Source organism: Pogona vitticeps, chromosome 1, assembly GCF_051106095.1.
Source record: "Pogona vitticeps strain Pit_001003342236 chromosome 1, PviZW2.1, whole genome shotgun sequence".
NCBI lineage: Eukaryota > Metazoa > Chordata > Lepidosauria > Squamata > Agamidae > Pogona > Pogona vitticeps.
The window spans coordinates 278,568,752-278,595,158 of record NC_135783.1 but is presented as its reverse complement, the minus strand read 5'-3'; the positions used below and the strand labels follow the sequence as shown (position 1 = coordinate 278,595,158).

Here is a 26,407-nt window from a genome sequence, read left to right as displayed (position 1 = left end):
TATAACCAAAGTATTCTTTCCAGCTTTCTGAACTGTATGTGTTTTATGGTTCCTTGGTCTTCATTTATTAACTTTACTAGTCATTTACTCCTCATTCTTATGATCTAAATTCTGTGAAAAATCCACATTTCAAATACTTCCAGTTTATAGTAGCCAGATAAAGTTAAAATCCTCAGTTCCAAGTCATGCCGTAGAACCCAAGAATTAATAGTAACTTCATATTTAGGTCTGGCTTTTGTTCTGAGTTTTGCTACATGGCTCTGATCCCAGTCAACCAAATTACAATGTGCACTTCACATTTCTGTTTTGGATCATTAACTGCATTACCTATAGTTAAAACTACTAGTAGCATCTAATAATAACAGCTCTATATACAGTTCTATGGTTGTTTCTTCCTCCTTAGATTATTGCCATGAAGATATTATAAGTTTATCCATGCAGATATATCACTTGATTTACTTAATTTTTGAATTTGTGAAGAGAAGCCAGTGGAATATTTGATCATTTCTTATCTGAGGAGCGGGGGCATGCCCTCAGTAGCATGGATGCCAATATGTGTGATTAAAACAGGGAGGTTTGAGCGTCACTCATGGATTTTTCTATCAGTAACGTGCAATGTTTCTTTTGTTAAATTTATGTTCCAACTTACTTCCAGTGAGTCAAGGTAGCATACATAGCTCCACTCACCTCTTACCCACACATATATGGTATGTAAAACAACTGTGAGGTTTCTCAGGTTGATAGAGAGTGAGTAGCCCAAGTGAGTTTTATGGCCGAATGGGGAGTTAAATCTGGATTTCCCAAGACCTAACCCTACATTTTAATTATCACAGCACATTAGTTCTCATAATGCATTGCTAATTCACAAATTTACAATAGAGACAATTCACACATTTCAGATTTGGAACTGTGCTTTTGTTTCTATACCCTGCAGAAATGTATGAGAAAATTCCTTACAGTTCAAACACAGGCAAGTCCCAGGGTTCCATGTTTCCTCTATGCAGCTGTTATGCTATGACAGATGGAGGCAACAGCAGGCAGGTGACCATGGGCCTGATCCCAGCACAATCATTGCAAAGGAAAGGAGGGGTCAAGGTTGTAGAGGACAGATGCTGTCACTATGGATGAGGGAGGGTCATTGTAGCAAAGGGCTGGGAAAGAAGAAAACATTAGAATGCCAGGATTGAGGGGGTCAGATATTACAGAAAGCAAGGAAGATGAAGTAAGAATCTGTATATAGAAGTTGTGTGAGGTGAAAGAAGAGGAACCTTATATGAAATAGTAAAAGATACGAAGAAATAACAACTGCCCCACCGTTTGGTTGTGCTAAATATATATGTCCTGAAAGTGTGTAGAGAACTAGCTCTGCCCCCTATGTTCATCACAGAAAAGTGACAGTCTGAAGAGGGGGAAGCTGCTTTATGATTGGAGGCTGTCCACATGATAAAGAACCCCAATTTTTCATGTTCTCGCTCACATAGTGAGCTTACATGCACAGAACAGCCTCCCCTTCTTCAGGCTGTCACTTTTCCATGATTAAAGCAATGTTGGAGTAGATAGGGCTAATATATTTCCTTATTACATGTGTACTCCACATGCTTTCTGAATTACTGAATAGTGGTCATGTGGAGGCCTGACATTTTAAAACTGTGGATTCTTAATCTTTAATTGGCTTTTCTTTAATACATGATTCTAATTCTCCTCTTGGAAACTCTTGGAAACTAGAGCAGCTCCAACTTGCAAGAGGCTGCCTAAAACCACAGAGGAGCATGGAGGATACAACCATGGCCTAAAGCTTCCACCCATCTCCTTCTCTGAGCTCCAAGTTGTGGCCTGCACCTCCCTGAGGCACAACTGAAAAGCTAAGGTGCAATATTGAAAGAAGTGACAGCATCCTAACTGGCAGGTGGTGTCATCTTTCCACTGGGTCAGCAATAGCACAAAAGGGACAAATTAAATTCAGTTAAGGGAAAGCTCTAAAGGCCCTGGCAGTTTGCGTGCGCACTGGTTAAGAGGACTTACATAATTCCCTTAGAAATCCCTTTGGTCTCACAGCCCGGCTTCTTTCTATCTCCCTTTCTTATTTGTTTATCTCTTCATTTGTCATAGGCTCATTTGTTAAATTTTATTCATTGTAGCTGCCTTTGACCCTCCTGAAAAATCGTGCATCTGATTTACAAGCCTGACAACAAGCTGCAACTCTCTCCTTTGGATTCTGAACCTCCTTTCATCAATGCACTTACTCTGGTGGCAAAGACATCGGGAGGGGTTTTGCAGGGGAAAGGGCGTTTGTTGCCACGAAAGCCAAGAAGCAAGAGTTTGTTATCCCCAAGAAAGTACTGGAAGTTATTTGAAAGCTTCAGTGTAAAGTGCTGTATTTAAATACTGACATTTCAGAGCAGTTTTTTTTTACCATTAACTGCTCACAAAAGTTGTAGTACCAGCAAACATTTAATCTGCAAAGTTGCTCAAGGTTTTTCTTAACTCGTTGGCCAGCTGGCCTTTTGAAAATATAAGAAATTGTGCTGTGAAATTGGAGAGAGAGCTTGATATCCTGTGAGCTTTGGTTGGTACCGTCAAAGGAACCTGCTATATAGACATTTTCATAATTTCAGAAGCATCAAATTAGATTCACTCTCTGTGTCAGATGAAGTGAGGTATGATTCATGGCACCTTGCACTGAGGACAGTGTGTTAGATTTAAAAGCACTGTTGGGCCTGGTCTGGTCTGCATACAGCCTGAGACCTTCTTTGTTTTCCCCAAGCCTCCTCTGAATTCCTGATTTTGAACCCCTGAACTTTCAAGAAATCAGCCCTAGATCACAATGTAAAGCCTCCAGTCTTCAGAACTGCCAGGAGGGGCTAGGAAAGAGTCTTACCTGAAGTCCTGGAGAGCGGCTGCCAGCCAGGATTGACAGTGCTAGACTAGCTGGATTAGGCCATGGGTAAAGTAATTTTGGCAGGTCTGGAGGAAAATGTTCTCTCCCCAGGAGATCATCTGAGGGCTGCATAGATTGGCCAAAAGGTAAAAGAAACAAAAGGATGACAGCAGAAGTGGCTGGATGCCCACTTGCCGTTTTGATTTTTAAAAGATTTAAAACACTAAATTTCATACATCCCCCCCCCACGCTCTCCACAACAATCTCCTTCCCGTTATTAGTTGTGACTCTCTCACACACACCTCAACATAGCCTGGCAATTTCTAAAATGACTGGCTCAGTTTTGAAATCCTCTAGACAGCGACGCAAGGAAGAGGGGGGAAAAAACTCACCTAGCATCCCGCTCTCCACCTGCCGCTGCTCCCTACGAAATCCCCAGTTTTCTTCCTCTTGAAGTTTTTGCTCCAATGGTTCCTGTTTCATAGATCAAACTGTCTGCTCCCGAAGGGGTTAAGCCTCCCCCCCCTCCACAAACCACGAACAAGCCATTGAACCAGGAATGCCCAATCTGGGAAGTGCTCGTGGGTGCGGGTGCGGGTGGGGGGGTGCGGGGAGGGGAAAGACGAGCCCTTCCTTGTCCTGCTTTCACTCTTAGCAGTCCCAGCTGCCGCCGCCGCCGCCACCGCAGCCTCCAAGCTCTTTTCAAAAGAAGTTGTTTGATTTGGAGACAGACAGAGAGAGAGAGAGAGAGAGAGAAAAGAGTGGAGTTTTGTGGATCTTGTGCCTGGCCATGCTCAGTGTACAAGGACTGATCTGCCTTGCCGGAGCACCATCACCATGAGAGAGGCTGGTCCTAACCCAGCCGAGGGAGACGCGCTCCCAAACCCTTGGATTACAAGGTACTGGAGGGGAAACGCGCGCCTGAGATGATAGACTCCTAACCTGCCCCAGGTCCTCCTGGCAGGTGCTCCGGCTGGAAGGAAGATGAGTGTGATGCTGTGGCGCTGGGAACAGAATAACCTGACGATGAAGTTGGTAAGGCTTCCTGTTTGCGCGGGCCCCCCGCCCCACCCCCGGCCGGGGAGGGTCACAGAGAGCAATGGAGGTGGGAGGGGAGTCCTCTTTTTCAACCTGGCGCCAAGCAACCTTTGAGATTTCATTAGACTGCTATTTTTGTACTGTTTTCTCTGCCTCCTTGCAGGAAATAAGCCTTTTGCCTCCAACTGACAGCACAGCCATACAGAAGTTGTGAAGCGAAGTGCAGGAGTGTGGAAAGAGATCACTTTCCTTGTGGTCCAGCCTTTCTTTTAATTCTTAATGCTGCAGCGCCTGGCTATGTCTAGAGTTTTAACTTCTTTCAAAGGAGAAAGCCAGGGATTGGGCTTAAAATTGCTCTTTATCTTTTTTTTTTCCTCCCACCTTGGACAATTTGCCATGCCTTTGCTAATAGTTCCTCTGGGACAAGTGTTTGGGGTACTGGGTTTGTGGATCTATTTGTTTTTTAACCTCCCCATCACTTTCCCTAGGAGAGCTTGGGAGAAACCACACAGCCTCTTGTTTGCCAATGTGGGTTTCTCATTTTCCTCCAGCACAAATAAGATCAGGAAACCCACACATCTGCCTGTCTTTTCAAATTACTGCCCATGCTAAGATTGAAACTCTGGGTTAAAAAACTTAGGGAGTCTGGATATTAGCAGCTTTTGGAAATCTACTTTCAAACCTGAGCCAGCAACTGTACTATTTTAAAGAGTGTTATTCTTCATCCATCTATATAGGATTATTTTAAACAATGGAAATTGCACTCCTGTGCACATTTCCCTTGAAATATGTTTCCTATGAAGTTTCAAATTCAATACCAAGGGTTTGTTCCAGGTGTCAAGAGACCCTAAACTGGCACGCCTAGGAAATTGGTATAAGAGTGCGAAATCCTCTGCAACTTGAAGGACAATAGTTCTTACAGAGTATTAATTGAAATATGTAACTATATGGTTGTCATTCAAAATTGCCTCTTATTTATTTTTTCCTTTTGAAGAACAGTTTGGACAGAGATAATCAGTTTATGGGGGAATACCGCTGGATATGGAAAGCTATTCTGCACTGGGAAGAAGGTTTATCTTGATTTGGCATGCATGAGTGCTGCTTAGAAAATTGAATTTTTGAGTTGGCAGGCAAGGGTGCATGTTAAGCACGGGGGTTGCCCAAGCATAGATTGAGCTGCTGCCAGACATGCTGAGAGGAGCGGTGGCTGTTATTCAGGCAGCCTGCCTTTTTAATCTCCGGAAACCAGGAAGCAGCAAGAATGGGCTCTGCAGGTGTATATAAAAAAACTCATTTTGCAAACATAAACATGTGAGGTACTTTTGAATGGGTCTTGCAAGCAAAGATGGATTTTCATTCAGTGCATGGGAGGAACTGAACCAGTTTTTTAAATAATAAGTGTGTGTGTGAGAGAGAGTGTGTGTGAGAGAGATTTTTAAGCATCTGAGTAAATGCCAGCAGGTTTTGCACCTGATTTTGTTATTGTTGTTATTGAGACACTTTGAGATCACATTTCATTGGGGCAAAGATGTAAAATTCTGGAACAATGCCTAAGCAAGTTGTATGCGCCACAAATTTGGATTTATAATGTTAAGAGTTTTGATATCATTAACACTTCAGTGCGCACTTAACCTTGAAGCAAGGCTCATTGAGCTCAGTGGGTCTTTCATCTAAGTCAACATTTATGGGCCTACAGTACAATAAAGACAACTTGGATGGAGGAGACTACTTCCTTCCTTACATTGATGGTTCTTTCATGTTTAGCAGATATCATTCAGATAATTCAGTGATTTTTTTTCTGCTTTATAGGTATTCCTTTATTGGTGTTTTTCCTTCTTTGAAATCTGCCAAGGTGTACTGAGTGCTACCTTACCCAGAAGGCATGTCTATGAATCAAGGGTTGTCACTAGCCTTTGTATGGGATTTTGAGCATCCCAAAACTACAGTGGTTTCATGCTTTGCCAAGGTGATAAAGAGATACTACTAATACTGCTTAATACTTATTGAAATTAACAATGTGCTAAGCCCTGGCAATGAAAGCTGACAGCAGTATAGGAAACGAGAGGTTTGAGACTGAAGAACAAGATAGAAGGTGACCTGGAAGGACCGGACTAGGGGTGCCATGTACCTCACCAGTCTTTTTTCAGATGGTTTTAACCCTTGTGCCATTCAGAGGCTAGAGCTGTCACTGTGACAGAGGAAGGAGACCATGCATGATCTGACAGAACTATTAACAATGCTCATTTTTTCTTGTGTGACCAGCAGAGGGGAAGAACCTGCCTGGATGGCATTTCCTTTTTACTTACCTGACTTGTCAAGTTAGTTCAGAAGAGTTCAGGAAAATCATCTCCTCTCCTCTACGCCCCTTGTGTTTCAGCACCCTTTTGAATCAAAAGATCCATATAACTTTTACCCATCTTTAAAATTGTACTGAAAAGCAAGGATCTGTGGAATCCACCCCCCCCCAACAATATAGCCTTTAAAACTACAAGAGCCCTTCATGGAATGGATTTAGTGATCTTCCAAATCAGCCTCGTTGCCAACACCTAACAATCTAGCTGGTTTTCTGATATGAGACCTGCACTAGGGTGGGAAACCTATCACTCTCCAGATGTTAAACTGCAATTCTCATCACTCACAGCCAACATAGTTAATGATCAGAAATTATGGAATTCATAGTCTAACAATGTCTGGAGGGCCATACGTTCCCTGTCCTTTTCCTATTCGAAGTTTGCCTCTGTAAATTGTCTGTCTGTCATTACTCTTTCTGTCCACAGTTAAGTATATGGTTGATTCCAGATGCAGACAAATTGTCCTCCTGCTTCCCTTCAAAGTTGTCTGGTGGCATTCTGTGTTGCCAGATTAACAGGCAAATTAATTTCTAATCATACGGGGAAGATGAAATGATTCAGACTGCAGTTTGAATCATTTGTGAAGAAATCCAGTATGATTATTTCTTGACAGTCACAAATTAGCTCCAGCCTGACACTCTTCTGTGCCCAAGCTGAACTTTTTTGATCCAACTACAGGTCTACTGCTTTTGGGACTTGAGTGTTTCTCTGGCACAGAATGAGTTATTTAGACTGTAAGTGCCAAGTGATGAGACAATAAGGGGTGCCCTTCTCTGGAAGACTTGAAGCTACGTAATTCTGCTCTGTAATTCCCTGTGCTTCTTCTGTGCAGGTGGAGATTTCTAACCAAAAATACGAAACTCTGCAACAGATTACTCCCATTATAGTGACCCTTACTGTTGTAATCAGGTACTTACTTTTGCAGTTGTCTGATCAAACCCTTATACGATATCCACTTCTTTGTGTGCAGCCTTTTTTCTGAATTAAGAAAGAAATCATAAAACCAGCCACAAGAAACTATCTGAATTTGAGGAACAGCTGGGGAGGAGATGATTATAATTGGCTTCATCCAACCATTCTGTCATTTCTAATAGCAGTTTCCTAAGGCTATTTTCTTTCTCTTTTTTTAATAAAAGAAAGCCATGTGTATATTTTTAACTAAATAGTCTTGTGAGTTGATCGTAGCAAAAGCCACAAAGAGTCTTGTGACACCTTTTACATAGTAAATAAAACTCACTAGTCTTAAAGATGCTCCAGGATTCTTTGTTCTATATGCATCTGTCTGTAACATCAGTTTTATCACAGCTGTTAAGAATGTTTGTGGGTAGTGCAGGGCATCTTAACAACTTAGCCAATAAACAACAGAGGCAGTTTGGAATTCAGCTGGTGAAAACTGGTTCTTTGCCCATTCCCTTCCTTTGGAAAAAAAAAGTAGTTCCAGGCCATGGATCAAACAGTACTCAGAAACATAGTTTGAATGGCTTTACAGTTATTTGTGCCTTGTGTAGGCAAATGACTTAAACCATTTCTCTTAGTCAACATTGGCCTGTGTTTAAGTCCATTCCCTCTCTTCTTCTCTTTCATGTTGGCATTTACTTGATATGTTGTAAACACCTTTCTTTCACTTTATTAGGCACAGTGAAGAAGCCAGAAGTGCAAGAAAAACTTACTACAGTTTGTTGCACCTGATGTTCAAGTTGCAACCCTCCACAGGGATGATTTACTATATCTAAGTATTTTTGTACCTCCCTTGGCAGAATTCTTATGGATTCTTTCTTCTGTATCACCTCTTTTCTTCATCTTCTTCTTCTTCCACTTCTTCTAATTAGGTAATGAATATTGTTGAACTTGTGGGGAAAGTTATTTGTTTTTATAGTTATGACTCCTTTGCCCGTTCTAATTAAAACAGATGTTTGAAATTCATATATCAAGAAAAGATAACAACCAATAAACAGCAACAGCCCTTTTGATTTACCATATTGTTTTAAGGCTTTTCTAAAACACAGCTTTCAGGTTCTAACAGTAAATTGCAGGACCATGTAGTATGTTAAGGGCAATGCAGTGAATGGTACGTATGATACCCTGATCCTACTTATTGATCATTCTAGTATCACAACCAGACTTTGAAAACTTTACCTTATATGACAGTTCACAGAATGAGCATCGGCCCTGTTGCTGGGAAGATGCTTGAAATTGTCATTCTCCCCCCCCCCCAAGTTTTTCTTTTTTTTGGTTTTGCTTACCATCATGCTAGAGCTGAGTCATTGGTGATGACAGAGTGATCAGCAGAAGTCCCAGCTCTGTCTGTTTACTGGAATAGACTCGTGCAGTTTGTGCCACTGAAGTCTCAGTGCAGCTCAGCTGAAGCTGCCATTCCACCTTGCAAAGAACATCTGGGAACCACCACCACACACAAAGAAGGACTGAGCTGGATGTTGCCTGCTCCCATAGACAGAAAATCAAACACAGCACTTCACATTTTGGTGAGCTTCAGTGTGGTACTTTAAACTGGAACACTTGTAAACTGAAAATGTTACTTGTATATAAGTTGGCTGTAACTAGATATACTCGTGTGACACTCTAAAGGCTCTGCAGGGAGAATTTTCCCACAGCATCTCATTATATGTTTGAGCTATGAGTTTTGACAACTAGAGTTTACCCGTTGTAGAAGTTCCCTGGTGCTGATGAGGTCCTCACTGAAGAGATGGTAGTCTGTTTACAAATTACTATACATTTTACAATAGAACTGGTGACTGAATATGCTCAGTCAGATTTATTATAGTGATGCAGTAAAGTATATATAAATTGGCAACCCACCTTATGTGTTACAACATACTCAAATATTAGAGTCTGGTGGTGCCTCATGGTACAGTGGCTAAACTGCTGTACTGCAGCCAAAACTGTTCTCATGACCCAGGGTTTAATCCCTGGCAGCTGGATCAAGGTTGACTCAGCCTTCTGGGTTGGTAAAATGAGTGCCCAACCTGCGCGGGGTGGGGTGGGATTTGTAGCTGGCATAATCAACTTATAAACCACCCTGAGAGTGCTTTAAGTGCTATGGGGCGATATATAAGCAGCATGCTTTGCTTTTGCTTTGCTTTGACAAGTGTCTTGCCTGGAAAAACATGTCCTTACTTCTTCCTTTAATGCTGTAATTAAGAAACATCTTGTCTGAAGAAATTAAAGCAGAAATGTGCAGTACAATCCTATGCATGTTTGTTTGGAAATGGGTCCCACTATGTTAATTTAGTCAAAAGTGCATATGATTTTTGACCTGAGCATCATCTGCTACAGATTGAAGGAGGCCCATTAAAAAACAGTTCCACTGTCATGGTTTCTGTACCACCTTTTTAGCTCAAAGCTGGCGTTCCTTGCTTAGACTTCTCCACTCTGGGTGAACCATGCTTCCTTTGAAACATAATAATTGTGTATGTTATTACTGGCTATCAGTTTACATGTAGGAAGATAAGCTTTTTTGCCACAAAAAGGGGGAAAATCTTTAGGTGAAATTCTAGACAAGGGAAACACAAAGATCCTTTTATGCTTATAAACGCCTTTAAGGGGATGTGACCTTTAATCATACTGATAAACTGCTATTTTTTGAGACAGCAGAGCACTGCACTGGTGGTTCCTTATGCAATGCAATTACCGCTTGGATCTGATTCTGTTAATAGCCCAGCCGTATTCCAAAGAGGATGATGAGAATATATGCAAAGTTTCCCACTGTTTTGCCATTGAAACCCTACTCTGGCAAAGATCAAGGCGAAGCACAAGCGAGATCAGTGCTTTCTGTTTGTTTCCCAAGGCTCTCAGTTAGCTGTGAGCTGGGGTTGGGGAGGGGATGGAAGCACCCTTGGCTTATTGACATGCAAATCAGCACCCACAATCTTTCCTCCTAAGGTCTAGAATCTCTTTATCCATAACGCATAAACCCTTGAACTCTGTGGGGTTGCTGTTAGGAATTGGGAGGTTGGCCTAATGGGACTGGACAGGTGGCTTCCCTCTGAGCTGCTTCTATTCCAAAAGTGCTACTTTGCTGCAAACTTTTATCTTCTCCACCTTGTCGGTTGGAATATCTATGCCAAAACTAATGTTTACTACAGTTTCCATTGCCTGATTATTATTTTTTTTCTCTTCCTAGCAATGGGAACATGACATTGTGGGAGTTGTGAACAGGTTCTTTTCCAGGTTTTGAATGCTACAATTTTGAAACAAACTGATGCTACAAATAATAAAATGGCTGCAGAAAATCTTTTTTTAAAATATTAATTAATTAATTAATTAATTAATTAATTTTCTACTCTGTCTTACTCCATTTAAGGAACTCAAAGCACTTTACAAATAGTTAAAAATCCTTAAATACTAAAACAATTAGAAATATAAAGATCACATTAATGAAAACAATTAAGCATATTAAAAGGTGCAAAGTAGAACCTTGCTCAAACAAGTTTCAAATACACATTTTAAAAAGATAGGAGAACAATTCTCCCTTTAAAATTCCTTCCTGAGCAGCAGTTTACATATTAAAAGCTTGCCTGAAAAGGCAGGTCTTTGGCTGTGATAGAAAGGGAAGGATATTCTATAGTCTGTGAGCAGCCACCAAAACCATGTGCCTGCACCAAGCATGCCTATGAGGGCAGCAGAACTGAGACAGGGGCCTCCCCTGAGGCTCTTAAATCCAGAGAGGCTGGTAGGGTATATATAGTCTCTCAAAAAGCCTGGACCCAAGTAATTAAAAAGCTCTAAAGATATGTGCACTCACATTTGTAGACTCTTTAGTAGAAACTTCCCCAAAAGAGAAACTTCCCCTTTGATTTAATTGGATTTCTGGTTGGCATTTTACTCTTGATGGAGGAATAGAAAAAAAAATTTTTTTTGGAAGAAATTTAACAGAAAACTGGTACAATGTATGCTTTGTTTTTGCTTGCTTCTTTGATAAATTGAACCTTTGCTCTGGAGAATGAATGTGGAAACCATTCCATTCTCTTACCATGCCCCTGCTAATAATATGCTATAGTTCTCAAAGGGGTAATGCTCAGAGTTGCAAATGCCATGGATCTCGGAGCTGATGCCAATATAGGATCAGGTAGCACAAGGGTCTGGGGACTGGAAGATACTGTGTGATCTTAAGGCAGGCGCTCTCATGTCAGAACAATCAATCCATTATAGAACACACCAAGATTCTGAGTTACAGCCTGAGAGTATCAGCCAAAGGTCTATTGTCAGACAGTCTGAAAATTTAGGAAGAAACTGAACAAGTCATTACTTCATGAATAACAAGGCAAAAGTTGGAACATGTGGTTATGCAGTTTGTTCCTGCTGTTAGCGAAGGGTGGATTGCGGTTGTCAAATGACTAGCATGGGCCACCATGGGGAAATCATCACAATGGCCATGTCATTTCATCTCCATCTTACCTTCCATGGTGATGCATTACCTAAAAGTTAAAATGTATTCCCCCAGGTATCAAAAGCAATGATGTAAAGTTATCACATGATTAATCATGTGAGGACTAATGTTAGCATGCAGGCTCTTGAATGGTAAGTGCAGCCACAATATTATTAACTTCCTATGAGAAGTGCACAGTACAGGTATGCCTTGAATCCTTGTGAAGTCTGTACTTGGGACTTCACTCCAGTCAGTGGAACAGATATGATCTAATATGATCTAATTGTTCTCAGGAGTGTTTTTTTTCCCTGAGCATGACTAAGCTTAGGTGCAGCCCAAAAGCCTTCTTCCCTCCTTTAGTAAAGTATATTACTTTGTGCTATTGAACTACTGGATAGCTCAGTGGTTTCAGCACCTGGCTGTGGAGCCAGAGGTCAGGAGTTTGATTCCTCACTCTGCCTCCTTGACATGGGCTGGACTTGATGATCCATAGGATCTCTTCCAACTCTGCAGTTCTGAGATAATATTGATGATGGTTTCGCTGACTTCAAATGGATAGGGTGGGTTCTTCTGCTCATCCTGGTGATCAGGGCCCTGCACATATGCCCCAAAGTCCTAATGATGATGATACCAGTCCTTAGGTATCTCACTTGCTAATATGAGATATTCAGGCACACTGGCATATGTACATGTGAACCCAATGAAGCCAGAAATGCTGGAATGTTTTGCAGAGGCATGGTGAAGACATGTCGTGCTGAACTGAAGTGGTGAGTTTCATTCACTGGCAAAAGATTAAAAGTTGAAATATGATTTGAACTTTTGTGTGTGCCAGTGTAATATTGCTTCTTTACACTTAGACACAGTATTCATTTTAAGGCTCATTGCCCTATTTTGGAAACTTTTGATGAAGTTCTTTAGTGCTCCTTTTTAACGTGTTCAATTATATGATGTCATCAGGACAGTTGGCTACCTATTTGCGGAGACCAAATGTCTTTTGCCATGTCATTTTTCAAGTTACAGCTCTCACTACATTAGGTCTCTTTTGTTTGAGCAGCATAAAGTGAATGCTGTAATTTTTACACTTGCAATCAGCTTGCGTAACAGATTGCACTGAGATACTATCCATCACTGGAGTATTGCCAGACCAGGACTGTATTTTCTTGTTCCTTTTTTCTTTATGATGGCCTCTGCATGCAGGTGTCAGAACACAGGCCTGTGTTCTTGTCTTAGTGCTCTAGTAGCAATTCTCTGGTGCTTTGTGGCTGCAACTACCACTCTGACAATCCTGAATTTCACTCACCCCCCTTTTTTCTCTCTCAGAAACTCCACCTAGGCCGCATGTCTCCTAGCAACAATGTCTGTTTTTAACACAACCACAGTAAAACAATTATGACCTCGTCACTACTGCTTGCTTTGTATACAGTATTTGCAATGTTGTGCTGTTCAGGTGCTTTCTATTTTACTGTTATGTGTTGAATGTGGAATATTACTGTAAATAACTTTTGATCTGTTCTCGTGATTGCAAAGGTTAATGCTCTGTGTGACCTGCGTCATGCGTGTATGAAACCTGAGACTCATCCTGCTTCTTTTTAGATTAACCTTTCACCAGTCAGTAAAAGAATGATGACTAATGTAACCAGATATTGTAGGTATCAGGTGACCCTTCCTGCTTTGGTTTTTACTAATCTTTTTGACTATGTAAAGGGAAGTGTGAAGTGGATAAAAGGGACAATATTTCCACAAAACAGGTGGGCCAGTCCTAAAATCATCTACATGGTAGCTGCACTGAAATTGGTCAGACTTTCGAATCCTTTATACCACAATAGTTTAGTTAACTACAGGCCAGTTTTCTGTGACCCCAAGATCCACCACAGGCTGTCCCACCATTAACTGCTCTCCCCAAAACCCACAAAGCCTGAAGTGTCTGAAATTCAACTTTCCTTTTATCTTTTTTTAAAGAGTTGTTTGGAGGAAAAAGAAGGCAAAGAGGCTAGAGAATTGTAGCTCCTGTATGCTTTCAAAAATTCCCTTTTTCAAAACAAAACAAAACAAAAAATAACAATGGGCAGGTGGGCACAAAAATGATAGGGAGGGCAAAGACCAAACCTGTGGGCTCAAAAATGGGAGACAATAAGTAGCCCGCCTGATTGACTACTGTGCAGTGACATGGAAATGCCTTCTTTCTGTGGGTTAATCTGAAAGTGCTGTTGTCAACCCATGTGTATTGCTTCTTGGTTTCTCTTCTGGTCAGGCCATGGAGAAAGGAGATTAAGTCATATTGATCCAAAGGAGGGGAAGATTCCTGCAATGCTAAAAACACATTCAAAGCAGAAAGGCATGACAATCCATTAAAAAATTCCAAACAAGCAGCCAGCCACTGAAGGAAAACTTGCCTGAAAGGAAAGGCCTTTGCCTGATTGCGGAAAGGACAGCAAAGATGAGGCCGGTCTGTCCTCCTGAAGGAGAGAGGTCCAAAGTCTAAGAGCAGCAACATAGAAGGACCTCTCTTCTGTCCCCACCAACTACACCTATGAAGGTGATGGACCTAAAGAAAGGCCTCTCCTGATTATCTTAACATTATCTTAATGGATCAGCAGCCAATGGAGCTGCTGTAACAGAGGGTTATGTGATCCCTGTAACCAGTCCCAGTCAGCAATCTGGCTCCTGTGTTTTGGACCCACTGAAATTTCCAGACACGTTCCAGAGGCAGCCCCACATAGAGTGCATTACAGTAATCCAACTCAGATATAACTAAGACGTGTGTCACTATGGCCAAATCAGGCCTCTACAGGAATTGGCACAGCTGGTGTACAAGATTTAATTGTGAAAATATAATTCTGGCCACCACCGAAGCCCTGACATCCAGTCCCAGAGATTAATCCAGGAATAGCCCCAGGCTGCACACCTGTGTTTCCAGGCTTCATCCCTATTCCTTGATCTCTCTTTTGACTGACCAGTAGCAACTCTGCCTTATCTGGATTCAGTTTATTCATCCTCATCCAGTCGATATGGACACCAGACACTGATCTACAGCCCAAACAGCTTCCTTGGGTGTAGTTGGAAAGGAGATACAGAGTTGGGTGTTATCCACATACTGGTGACACTGAACCCCAAAACTCCAGACAACTTCTCCCAACAGTTTCATGTAGATGCTAAATAACATAGGAGGCAAAAGAGAACCCAGAAGGACCCTGCAGGCCAGTGGCTAGAGTGTCAAACAAATACACCAGCGCCACTGAGTCTTCTCCAGGAAGGACTGGAGCCACTGTAAAATAGTGTCTCCAAGTCCCATCACAGAGAGGCAGGTCAGAAGGATCCCATATGGTATTGAAAGCCACTGAGAAGTCCAGCAGGGACACCCTCCCCTTGTCTAGTTCCTGACATAGCTCATACAGGAAAGCAACCAAAGCAGTCTCTGTTCTATAACCAGACCTGAGGCCAGATTGAAATGGATCTAGATAATCTGTTCCACCCCTGGAGCTGAGAAGCCACTGCCCTCTTTAGCACTTTGCCCAAGAATGCAGTATTAGATGCTGGCTGGTAAACATTCAGTATTATGGGAACTAATGAGGACTTTTTCCATAGTGGTCTTACTATTGCCTCCTTTAAGCATGATGGGATCCTGCCTTGTGGCCACCACTCATCCTAACCACTTGACCGGCACTTTTCTGAGAGCTTTTATGAGCCAGGGAGGGCAAGGGCCCAACAGACCTTGTCCATATCACATCCATTGATAGATAGGTGGCAGTTGTAGCGTTCCCCATTTATTAGATCTATGGTTCATGTATTATGTAATGGTTCAGGTTTGATATGTAATGCAATGGTTCATGCATATTAATGTTGCTGAGAGGCGGAACCGAGAGAGATGCTATAAGAGGCAGTCAGTAGGAGGAAGAGAGAGAGAGTAAGAGTAACAGAGAGAGAAGAATGAGAAGAGGGAGAAGTACATAGAGTGTGGAGTTTGGGGAATTATTCTGAGATGTGATTAGCTACTGAAGACATTCATGAATCAATCTCTGTAATCAATAAACCAAAGTTTTATTTAAAAGACCTTGAAGTGTGGACCTGAATCTTTCTGAGGTAATGGTGATTTAGAGATCACCTGGTGGCAGCAGTGAAAAGAGCGGATTGTTTGCCTTTGTGTGCTCTGAGGCTTGAAGGTCAAGCAAAGGGGCACTAGGGTGGACACCACAACAGTGTTTGCTAGAAGGGGTAAATTTGGTTTTTGCAAGTCCTCAGATTTAACATCCTCCACCAATAGATACTGCTGGTCATCCAGTAAACCATTGATGATCAACTGAGAAACAATAGTCTTTATGATGGTATTTTCTTTTGTTCAAAAAGAAGTTGAAACTTGTTTCATCGTATGCATTCATGGCAGCAAAAGTAGATTCTTATCTTTGCAAGATGTCATTGCAAACATGGCATATTTTTTATGAACAGTTGCCAGAGAAAAACATTTCTCCCCTGGCGATTAACAAAAAAAGGATTGTTTTCAGGAGTTACTAAGTTTTGCTCTGTACTAACAGGATCCATAAGACTCTGAATCTCAGATTTGTAGAAAGATTAACTGCAGAAGCTTCAGCCTTACTCACATTCTATTATCTGTTGCATGGATTACTCAGAGGTGTAGATTGCCATAAGGATGTGACATTATTCCTGGGTCTGTCCTGAGGACAGATTACACACCTTTTACGGGCAGATTGCAAACAACTATGTAGTTAGTTCATGAGTGGGAGAAATAGAGCAGACAAAACAGCGCTGTGATGTGCCAATAGCCAGGTAACATTCTCAGACTCAGGAAATCTCTGCTGAGCACGGCTAGATTGGCTCATGTCCTTCAGCTGCCAGGAAGCGGTTATTCTACTTGAACAGACCTTTGGTGTGTTTTCTTGTTGCTTGGAGAAGATGTAACAGGTTAGGTAGTGACTTTACCTTTTTCTGTTCTTTTAAACTGTGTTTTTTTTTTTAAATGTGGTTTTATGTCATGTTTTAAATCAAAATTTAAATAGTGGTTTTTCTTAGCCACTAGATAACTGCAAAGGCTTTGAACCAAACTTCCCATGGCTCAGTGCTGAAGGAAGCTGTGCTTGGTTTTGGACAACATGCACTCTCAGCTTCCATTATGTACATGTAAAATAGTCCTAGTTATAGCCTGCCTCACAATAGGACACTGTGAGAATCAATGTGAGAGCTTATTCTAAACACAGATATGCATCAGTAAGATTCAAAACTAGGTGGTTGAGGCTGTTTTATAGACAGAAGTTAAATGAGTGCGACCTGATGCTGTTGCTACGGAGCAGATATTGTTTTCTGTGTTTGTTCTGTGTTTATGTGTAGCCTGAATAATTAAAAAATTATAAATAATCAGAAAAGTTCTTTAGCTCCTGTAGGGTGGTATATAAGCAGCACACTGTTCTTTATTAGAGCCAAAATGTATTTGCAATATTGAATCAAATTTTAGCATTGTACCTGTATCTACCTATTTCCTTAATCTCATCTAGGACTATAAAATACTGTAGTAACATAGGTTAGTAACTATGGGATGAAACAGATCATGACTAGATGCTAAAATGGCATAGAAATGATTGATTGGTCAGATTCTTGGGGGTAGGGTGGGAGAATCTCTGCACCTATTGTGAGCCTTCAGAGAACAAAGAAATTTTGTAATTGTGCAAGAGCCAGAAAGCTCCTGAAAAGCTGATACAAGTAATTCTTGGGGAAACAAGTCTACTTTTACACCTTACGTTTTTGTTAGATATCCAGACAATGAATTGCTCATGTGATGGACTTCCTGTCTAATTGGGAAGGATGATATGTGTTTTTCAGTTTTGAAACCAATGGTTTCGGTGGAAATGCAGGTTTGCAAAACAGGGGAAAGAGTTTTCATCACACCATGCTATTGCCAGAGAGGAATGGGAAGTAGATCTGTATTTTTACCATATTGTGACATGTAAAAATACTTCTGCCCTCCTCCTCCTAGCTGCGGCTCAAGAGTAACAATCAAAACTCATGAGATCCCAGCGTCCGATCTCACGAGTTTTGCTTACTGCCGTGCTGGGTGACCGGAGCCAGAGCTCTGGCTCACTCAGCGGCGATGGGCGGGCCGGACAGGAGCAGGAACCAGCGGGCTGGACAGGAGTGGCTCTCAGACTGTATGTGGCCCGCGGGCCACACTTTGCCCAGGCCTGCACTACACCATAAGATATCTCTCATATTGCTAGTCCATGCTGGCATACCATTCTCATTTGTAATCTGTCATTTACATCTTAGATCCTTTGTTTGTTCATTATGATGTGTGACCCTGTTAGAAGACCACTATCTCAACTTGTGTTGAGATAGTGCTTGTGCCTCAACTTGCTTGTGCCTAACAAGCAAGAAAAACAATTCAGGGTTGTTACATGGCTGTTTCTCTGGCTTGTCAGAGAACTGGCTCCATGGTATGTTTCTGTATCAGGACAAAAAAAAAACCAACTGAAAGAGCATACAGTACCTTATTCTTTTATTTCTCCAGCAAGCAGAAGCAACCACGCAGTGTGCAGAAGTGTATGGCTTGCACATGGAAAGTTGAGGTTCTCACAAAACCCTGAGTTTACATGATATCCAAATCAAACCTTTATTTTCAATGGCTACAGAATGCAGATTGATTGTAGTGGGAGGAGACAGTAGGAATGGAAACAGGTGCAGAACAGATAAAAAAGGTGTATGGCTTCTCTGACTGTCTGGAGCCTGAACAGGAGTATCCCATTGTATATTTTTCTACAAGTCCAAAATGTTTTATCCACTCCTGTAGAATGGTATATGTGTGTATGATGATACTTTCAAATAAGAATTTTTGTACTGTCATCTCTGATTATGAGATAGAGGCTATGGACATCTCACATTAGAACACTGTACAGTATAAGGGTATTTTTGTACCTCAGAAATAATCTTTTGAATCTTGGAAAGCAATTTAGGAAGAATTGTTTGGTCTGGGGGTGGGTGGGGCCTGTTTGCTTTTACGAGAAGCAGGCAGCGACAGATGTATGTATGTGTTGCTCAAACTAAAACAGGCGTCTTGTGCACTCTGTACTTGGAAAGAAGTTGGTTTAAAAAGTTCATTGAAAGCACTCTCAAATCTCTCAGAGTTTTTTTTTTTAAAAAGTTAAGCTGTGTTCATGTAAATTTTGAACTAATTTAGGATGTTCCCTGTGAAGAGTGTGAAAAGGTTTATATCACTGCAGCTAGGGTATCTGTTATACATGACTTCATTTTCTGCTCAAAATATGTCTTTAATGCTCTTATCTCTTTGAGCCTTCTGGGTTAATTTACCCTAGAAGGAATGCTTATTGAGCTACAGTAATTATTCTTGGAAAGGATCTTGCATGCCAAAGTTTAAAACTAAGAGGGAGGAATCGATTCAAGAGGATAAGAGATTATGGAGTTTGCAGAATTAGGATTTGATGAACTATCTTTTCTTTGGCCGTGTCATCAGCTGTATGCATTTGCTAGCCATATTAATGTCTATTGGATTTAACTCATAAACAAGTGTATAAAGTACCTCTGCCATTCTAAGGAAGGATATGAATAGTTCCCAAAACTTTCTGTCTCTGTGTAGGATAAAACAAAACCATGTATTAGAACTGGATTCCAATACTAACCATTGCTAAATATTGCTTGATGCTAGTAACTCAATATTACTTGATTCCCACACCTGTTACTATCATCAAGATTGAACTGCATTGCTGGAAGCGACCCTATGGAGTCCAGACCCTGTCAAGGAGGCCTAGTGCAGAATCAAACTCCCAGCCGCTGGCTCCGCTGGCAGATACCTCAGCCACTGAGCTACCCAGAAATTCTGGGTATATATTCTGGGTTATATTTATCATGTGTTTATTAAAGCATTTTTACTCTACATAATTTCAAAAGATGTTAGAGAGAGAGATTTCTTTCTTTCGTTGTATCAGAATGTTGCACAATTTAAAGTTATGGATTTATATAAAACATAGATAAAATTCAAACAAGTTAAAATGTTAAGAGAACTGGACTGTTTTTGACAGAAGTAGACTACTGCAATAGCCTTATCTTGGCCATTTGCTAAATCTTTTGTAAATGAGGTGGGGCATAAATTGCATGCAAATACATGCTGTATTGACTGTCATAGAAAATTTATCCTGTATCCCAGTAGCCCTGTTTTCCATGATTATTCTTTGACATTCCTACTTCCTATGAAGTCTATTAAGTGCCTTACAGATAATTCAGCTAGGATCTTGTCTTGGTGGGAGATACTCTTCAGCATTCAACAATTCCATTTCCATTGTGCCCTCTTCCACCACCAATCCCTGGACTCTGTTTGCAAAAATAAAGCTAGAAAGCTCAGATGAAGGAAGGGGGAAACTTGGTGGAAGAAACATCAATAATTAAATATATGCAGATGACACTGTCTTACCAGCAGAAAGCAGCTATGACTTGAAACAACTTTTAGTAAAACTGAAAGAAGGAAATGCCAAAGCAAGGCTGCAGTTGAACATTAAGAAGATAAAAATCATGACTACAGAGGAACTACACAATTTTAATGCTGACAAAAAAGAAATGGAAATTGTCAAAGATTTTGTATACTTGGGTTCAGTCATCAATGCAAACAGATCCTGCAGCCAGAAAAAGCATGAAACTGGGAAGGGCAGCAATTAAGGAATTTGAAAAGATACCGGTAATCAAGTGTAAGGATGTGTTACTGGAGGGCAAGAACAAGATCATCCACATTATTGTATTCTTGATCACTAGGTACTAGTATGAAAACTGGACAGCAAAGAAAACTGATATGAAAAAAATATTCACTGAAATATGATACTGGAGAAGAGCTTTGCAGATATCCTGGACAGCCAGAAAGACAAGCGAAGTGGGTCCTAGATCAAATCAAACCTGAACTGTCTCTGGAGGTGAAAATGATGATACAGAGGCTGCCATAATTTGGGCATATCATGACATGTCTGGAAAAGACAATACTGGAAGAGGCTGAAGGCGATGGAAAAAGACCATATACTGTACGTGATGGATTTACTCCCTATAGGAAGTCACAGGCTTGAGTTTACAAGAGTTGAGCAGGGTTGTTGAGGACAGCACATTCTGGAGATAATCGACTGGGTTGTCATAAATTGGAGGCAACTTGATGGCATGTAAAAACAGCAAGCAGAATTACTCCTCCCATGAACCTTTGTGAGTCCCAGATAGCTTTGGGACTCCCAGATGCACTAGGGCAGTTTTCTTGCTTTTCATTGCAGGAGCAGCCTAGATGAGGTCAGGGAAGAATGATGGTTGTAAGGGAACCCCTGAAGTGTCCTCGTTCCTGGGCTCACATTCCAGAGTTCTGCCTGTGGGATTCTGGCTGAATTCTTGGAGCGGGAGTCATAAAAACCCAAATATCTCTGTGGCGTTCAGCTCTGCTCTCACCTGTCCATCACAGCTGGGCAGGGGAACCTCAGCCAATGAGAGGACGGAGGGTGGTGCAGAAGTGGGAGGAGCTGGGTTATATAAGGTGTGTGGGATGTGTGAGAAGAGAGGAGATCAGTTTTGGAAGATGAGAGATTAGAGTGATTAATATAGTGAGAAAGAGCCTGTCAGTGAGGGAAAAGTCTGTGTGAGCTAGTGTCTGAGAAACAGTGATTGACTAATTGATTTAATACCAGTGATTTACCCTTTTATTTTTGTGTAATCAATAAACATTTTTATTTGTTTGAAAGAAACACTTGTCCTTTTGATTTTAAGGATAGGTTGGTGGCAGCAGTTTTGGTGAAAGGTAGTGAGCCCTCTTAGAGACCTGTATGGGTAAAGGCTTGTGACTGGCCCGCTACAATCTCATTCCTATTATTTATGTGATCTCCAATATCACAGTCTGAGACACTTATTCAAGTGTTCTCACACGAGGAGATGAGGTGAATGATGACAACAGAGGGCCTTTTTAGCAGTACCCTGATCTGACTTGTAGTACAGTTTGGTTTTTTTTTATTATCCAAGGGATTTTAATGCTGGTCAGTGCTTTTAGCCTTCTGTATTGGTCCCCCCCCTTTTTTTTGCTGACTTTACTGTGTTTTTGTTCCATGCAGCATGGTTTTTAAGTCTATATCACCACTTTTACTTTCTGTGATTTCTGTCTTTTGTTATTTTATTGTTGTTATATTCTGATGTTATTGCTTATATTTTTTCTACTGTACCCGTAAGTTGCCCATTCAGTTTTGGTCACTGAGTGATCTACAGGTGTAATTAAAAAACAAAATTAATACAGACACTCCACTTCATATCTCTGTAATCCAGCTTCAAGTCTGCAACTGGAGGTCTCTGAGGCCAGTTTGTTCCCTCTTATCCCTCAGTCAGTAACCAAAGGCAAGCAAAAGGACTGGGGTAACATGTAGAAAAAAAGTTATTTTGGGGGCTCCAAATCCCACCCATCCTCAGCCAGCAGGTCTCTGTGGGAAATATTTTGCTGGTTGACCATTTATGGAAGTGTAACAATGACTCGCTTCCCCATCCTGCCCAGCTTCATTCTCCGATCTGAGTGGCTTTGGGGAATTGTCATTGTTGCCTAAGATTCCCAGGTCTCAGGTCTCTATCTCAAAGACTTTGTTTTTGCTCTGTTCTTTGTGTTTACATGTTCTCAGCAGAGATAATTATCTGTTCTTTCTCTCTTTCTTTTCTGTGACATTATGAACAACTTCATATATCCTGAGTGTTGGTTGGCCACAGTGTGATGCTGCCAGAGTCAGTTGTCTCTGAAAGCATAGTCATTGCCTAATTTTGTTAAATATATGTATATCATATTTTTGCATTAATTCAGCAGTCATTTTGCTTATATTAATAGTGCCTTAACTCCTTATGACAGAATGCAGTCTTTGTGGGCTTAGATTTTATAAATAGTTCTAAATGATGAGCTGACTTTCACTTCTTGAGGATAATCTTTTCATATCCTTAATTCTGAATAGGGGCTGCAGATATTGCCACTAAGCCCTTTTAAGACCTAAATTGGGGTCACTTTGATAGACGGGGTGGGTGGAAGTACTGTGAAGCCTTGCCCCCTTCCACTTAATAGCAATGCAAATCAGTCCGTACATGCTTGGGGCTGCAGCTGCCCTCCACTATCTACCTTGATCTTAAGTTTGATTAATGCGATGTTCACTGTCTTTTATGAGAAAACCCTCATTCATTGATCTTGGGTAGAGTGGTTGAAGCAAACCATTCGTAACATAAGCCCCAGACAGCTTCATATTTTTTTTGCTAAGTGTAGGGATGAAGATGCTGGGTCATTTCCCACAATGAAATTAGTGGTTGTCAGACAGCTGTCTTTCCCATTTAGAAACACCCAATGCTAATTGTGCATAATCCTCTCAGAAGGGATTGTTTGGCCCAACTGACAATGTGCACTGTTTATGAGGTCTGTCAGTCATAACTGGATGAACAGCAATAACATTTCAGTTAATCTGATCCTCTGTTTGCTCTCTGGAGATAACAAAACTCAAAGGAAGAATCAGATCTCTCCCATTTCCATTAGTGCAAATGTTTATAAGATAATATAGAATGGAACGTTTCAGTTCCTTTTCAGAAATTTAGAAGCATGAAATTTCTGCTGCAGTCATACTAAAGCTGTGGAGGAAGGCTGTGCCTGTACATGTTTATTTAGAAATCAGTGAGTTCATTGTGGCACGCTCCCAATACAGAATGTGTAGAGTTGAAACTTCCAATTCTTTAACAAAAGATATAGACTGAAATCCTGTTGCTTAACATAAGCCAAATACTGCAGTAGCTTTTGGTCAATTCCTTCCTGGTAAGCAAACCATCAGTGGTTAAACTGCTGTACTGCAGCCAAAACTCTGCTCGGGACCTGGGGTTCAAGTAGGCTGGAAAAATGAAAGTGCTGTTTGGTTTCCTAGTGTCCAATTCTAACATTGCACCTTGCAAACATTGGTGATCTGAGGTTTTACCCAGCATTTCACTTTATTTTTCTGACCTACTGGAGAGAAAAACATTGCTTTTTATATGGAAGTTTTTCAGAAGTAGAAAGTTCCATTGTAGATGTGGTGAAGAAGGAATTGGTTAAATGACAGGGGCTAAGACAGAACTTGGAAAAGTTATGGTTGTTGTGGGTTTTTCGGGCTCTTTGGCCGTGTTCTGAAGGTTGTTCTTCCTAACGTTTCGCCAGTCTCTGTGGCAGGCATCTTCAGAGGACAGTTACTTTTAGATGTTAACTCCCAGAATTCTCTAAGCAGCTTGCTTAGAGATTTTAGAAGTTGTCAAGCAAAACAAACTTCTTTGAACTCTCACTACAATAAAGGAATGCTGTTACAGTTAAAGTTTAAAATTGGCTGGTTTAACACTAGGAAATGGTGAATCACCATCTGCTTAAGGCAACTTGATGGCACTTAACAACAACAGTGAGGTTAATGTTGAGAACACAATTTTTATAAATAATATTTTATTGTAAAATAGTGCTCATTTTAATTATTGTTTTGTCTGTTTACTACATTTTAATCCCTCAGTTCCACTAAAATGCCCCCACTCCTATAAGCTAAAAAGCATCTTTAAAAAGCAATTCAGACACATTTTCACACTCTTTCTGAAGGCAACAAGAACAAGATCTCATTGCTGCTCCAAGAGGAATGCCTTCCATAGTGTGGGAGGAAGCAAGATCGGAAGAGGCCCTCTCCTACACGCCTGTCAATAAAATGCTATCTTTAGAACTTGGAAAATTGTTTCTGAAAAGTAATTTGATTTCTTTACTTGTTACTTATTAGCCCATTGGTAATATTCATTGGGAAAGTAACATGTTACCTTAGCTTGTTAGGTAAAGGTAAAGGTTCCCCTTGACATTTAGTCCATTCATGTCTGACTCTAGGATGTGGTGCTCATCCCCATTTCCAAGCCGTAGAGCCAGCATTTGTCCATAGACAGTTTCCATGGTCATGTGGCCAGCGCAACTAGACATGGAATGCCGTTACCTTCCCACCAAGCTGGTACCTATTTATCTACTCACATTTTTACATGCTTTCGAACTGCTAGGTTGGCAGGTGCTGGGACAAGTGACAAGGGCTCATTCCGTTGTGTGGATTCGATCTTATGACTGCTGGTCTTCTGACCTTGCAGTACAGAGGCTTCTGCGGTTTAACCCGCAGTGCCACCACATCCCCACCTTAGCTTGTTACTGACCCCCAAATTTATTTATTTATTGTGAAACATCTCGGTATTGATGAGAGAATGGCATAGGGCTGTTGTCAAATGTGTACATAAAATGCCTATAAGTAACATTTCAAATTAAATGTTGAAAGTAGGTAGAAAAATCAGTGATTATACCAGTGATTTCATTTCTATGCAGTGTATTACTTTTGAAATATATTTTTGTTACATTGCAAAAGTAACTAGTTACTAAAAATAAAGTTAGTTCTAATTTGTTAGTTCCAATATATGGTGGCAAGATTGATAACGAAATATATTTTCTATAGTTAGGGAGGGCAGAATCCATTTATTCATTCAACTTGTATATTGCCCCACAGTGCTTAGCAATCTCTGGGCAGTTTACAACAGTAAATTCAAATACGTAATACACAATACAACATAAAATTTATTAAAACAACGATTAATCCCCTGCCACAAGCAAACCCAACTTTAAATAAAAATAAACGATTAAACAACTGAAAATCCAAAGTCATTTTAATAAAAGACTGCTTTAATTTAGGACTTTAAAGGTTAAAAGTAACATCTAGAATTCCTCTGGGAAGCAAATAGCAAGCATTGTAGGTTTCCTACGATCATACCATTTAGCAGCATTTTGCACCAACTGAAGCTTCTGGTGACTCCTTCATGGGTAGCTCCCATCTTGCTACACTACACTGCGCTACACTTGATCTTGACATCACTGTAGTTGTCTAAACTATCTCAGTTGCTCGTGTTTCATCTCACGCACAAGCCTAACGTACCAGGCCTTCAGAAGGTTAAAGCATTGTTGGCAGTGGACATCAGTCAGCCTAAGAGAGGGGTGCTTTAAAAGAGCACTACCATTATTGCTGTCGTCTCCTAACATTTGATAATTTACATGCTCCTCAAATGCCTAGTTACGGAAAAGGGTATTTATGCACCTTTTTTGATTCATAATATAGCATGGTAAATAAAGTACCTGCAACTGGTCTTAATCCCTTGGACATTAGCACATGTAAAATTTGCATCAGTAACAACATCAAGAGAAGGTTTTAGAGTAAATAGAAAATATGGTCTTGCTAAAAATGCTGCTACACAGTCTTATAAAAGAGTTTCTCATGGCTTCATTTTAACTCTGAAATTGGTATTAACTAAATAGTCCATTTAGAAAATTGATGTTACCTCTAGAAATGTAGATTTGGAGTAAACATGGCTTTGTTGTTCTCCTCAACAGATTTTATGCTTGAGGAAATCCTCTTTACCTCCCTGCATCTGTTATAAATATAAACTTTGAAAGAAGACGTGGTTCAAAAGATTTCCAGCTTTGATCACTGGCATGTGTCATTCAGGAGCAAGCGGGCATACCAGAAAAAGCACTGATTCTGCTTAGATAAATATTGGGCCTTTCTAGCATTGACTGAAGTGAAGTGATTTTTTAAAAGAAAAATAAGACATCACATTCTAAAGTTACTCTACTTCGTTCCAGTATCAGAGAGATTTCAAACACATTATTTAGAAAGCAAGATGAGTATGTGTAATGGTCTGTACATCCTTCTTCCTATCCAAACTTTTCCTATTCACTTTTCCAAAATAAAC

The 26,407-nt window shown here is 40.7% G+C and overlaps 1 protein-coding gene across 10 annotated transcripts in view; it reads left to right on the top strand.

Moving 5' to 3' along the window:
* The window catches only part of NAV2 (neuron navigator 2), a 676,025-nt gene that overhangs the window by 407,183 nt on the left and 242,435 nt on the right, over positions 1 to 26,407 (top strand). The gene's annotated exons all lie outside the window — the stretch shown is intronic.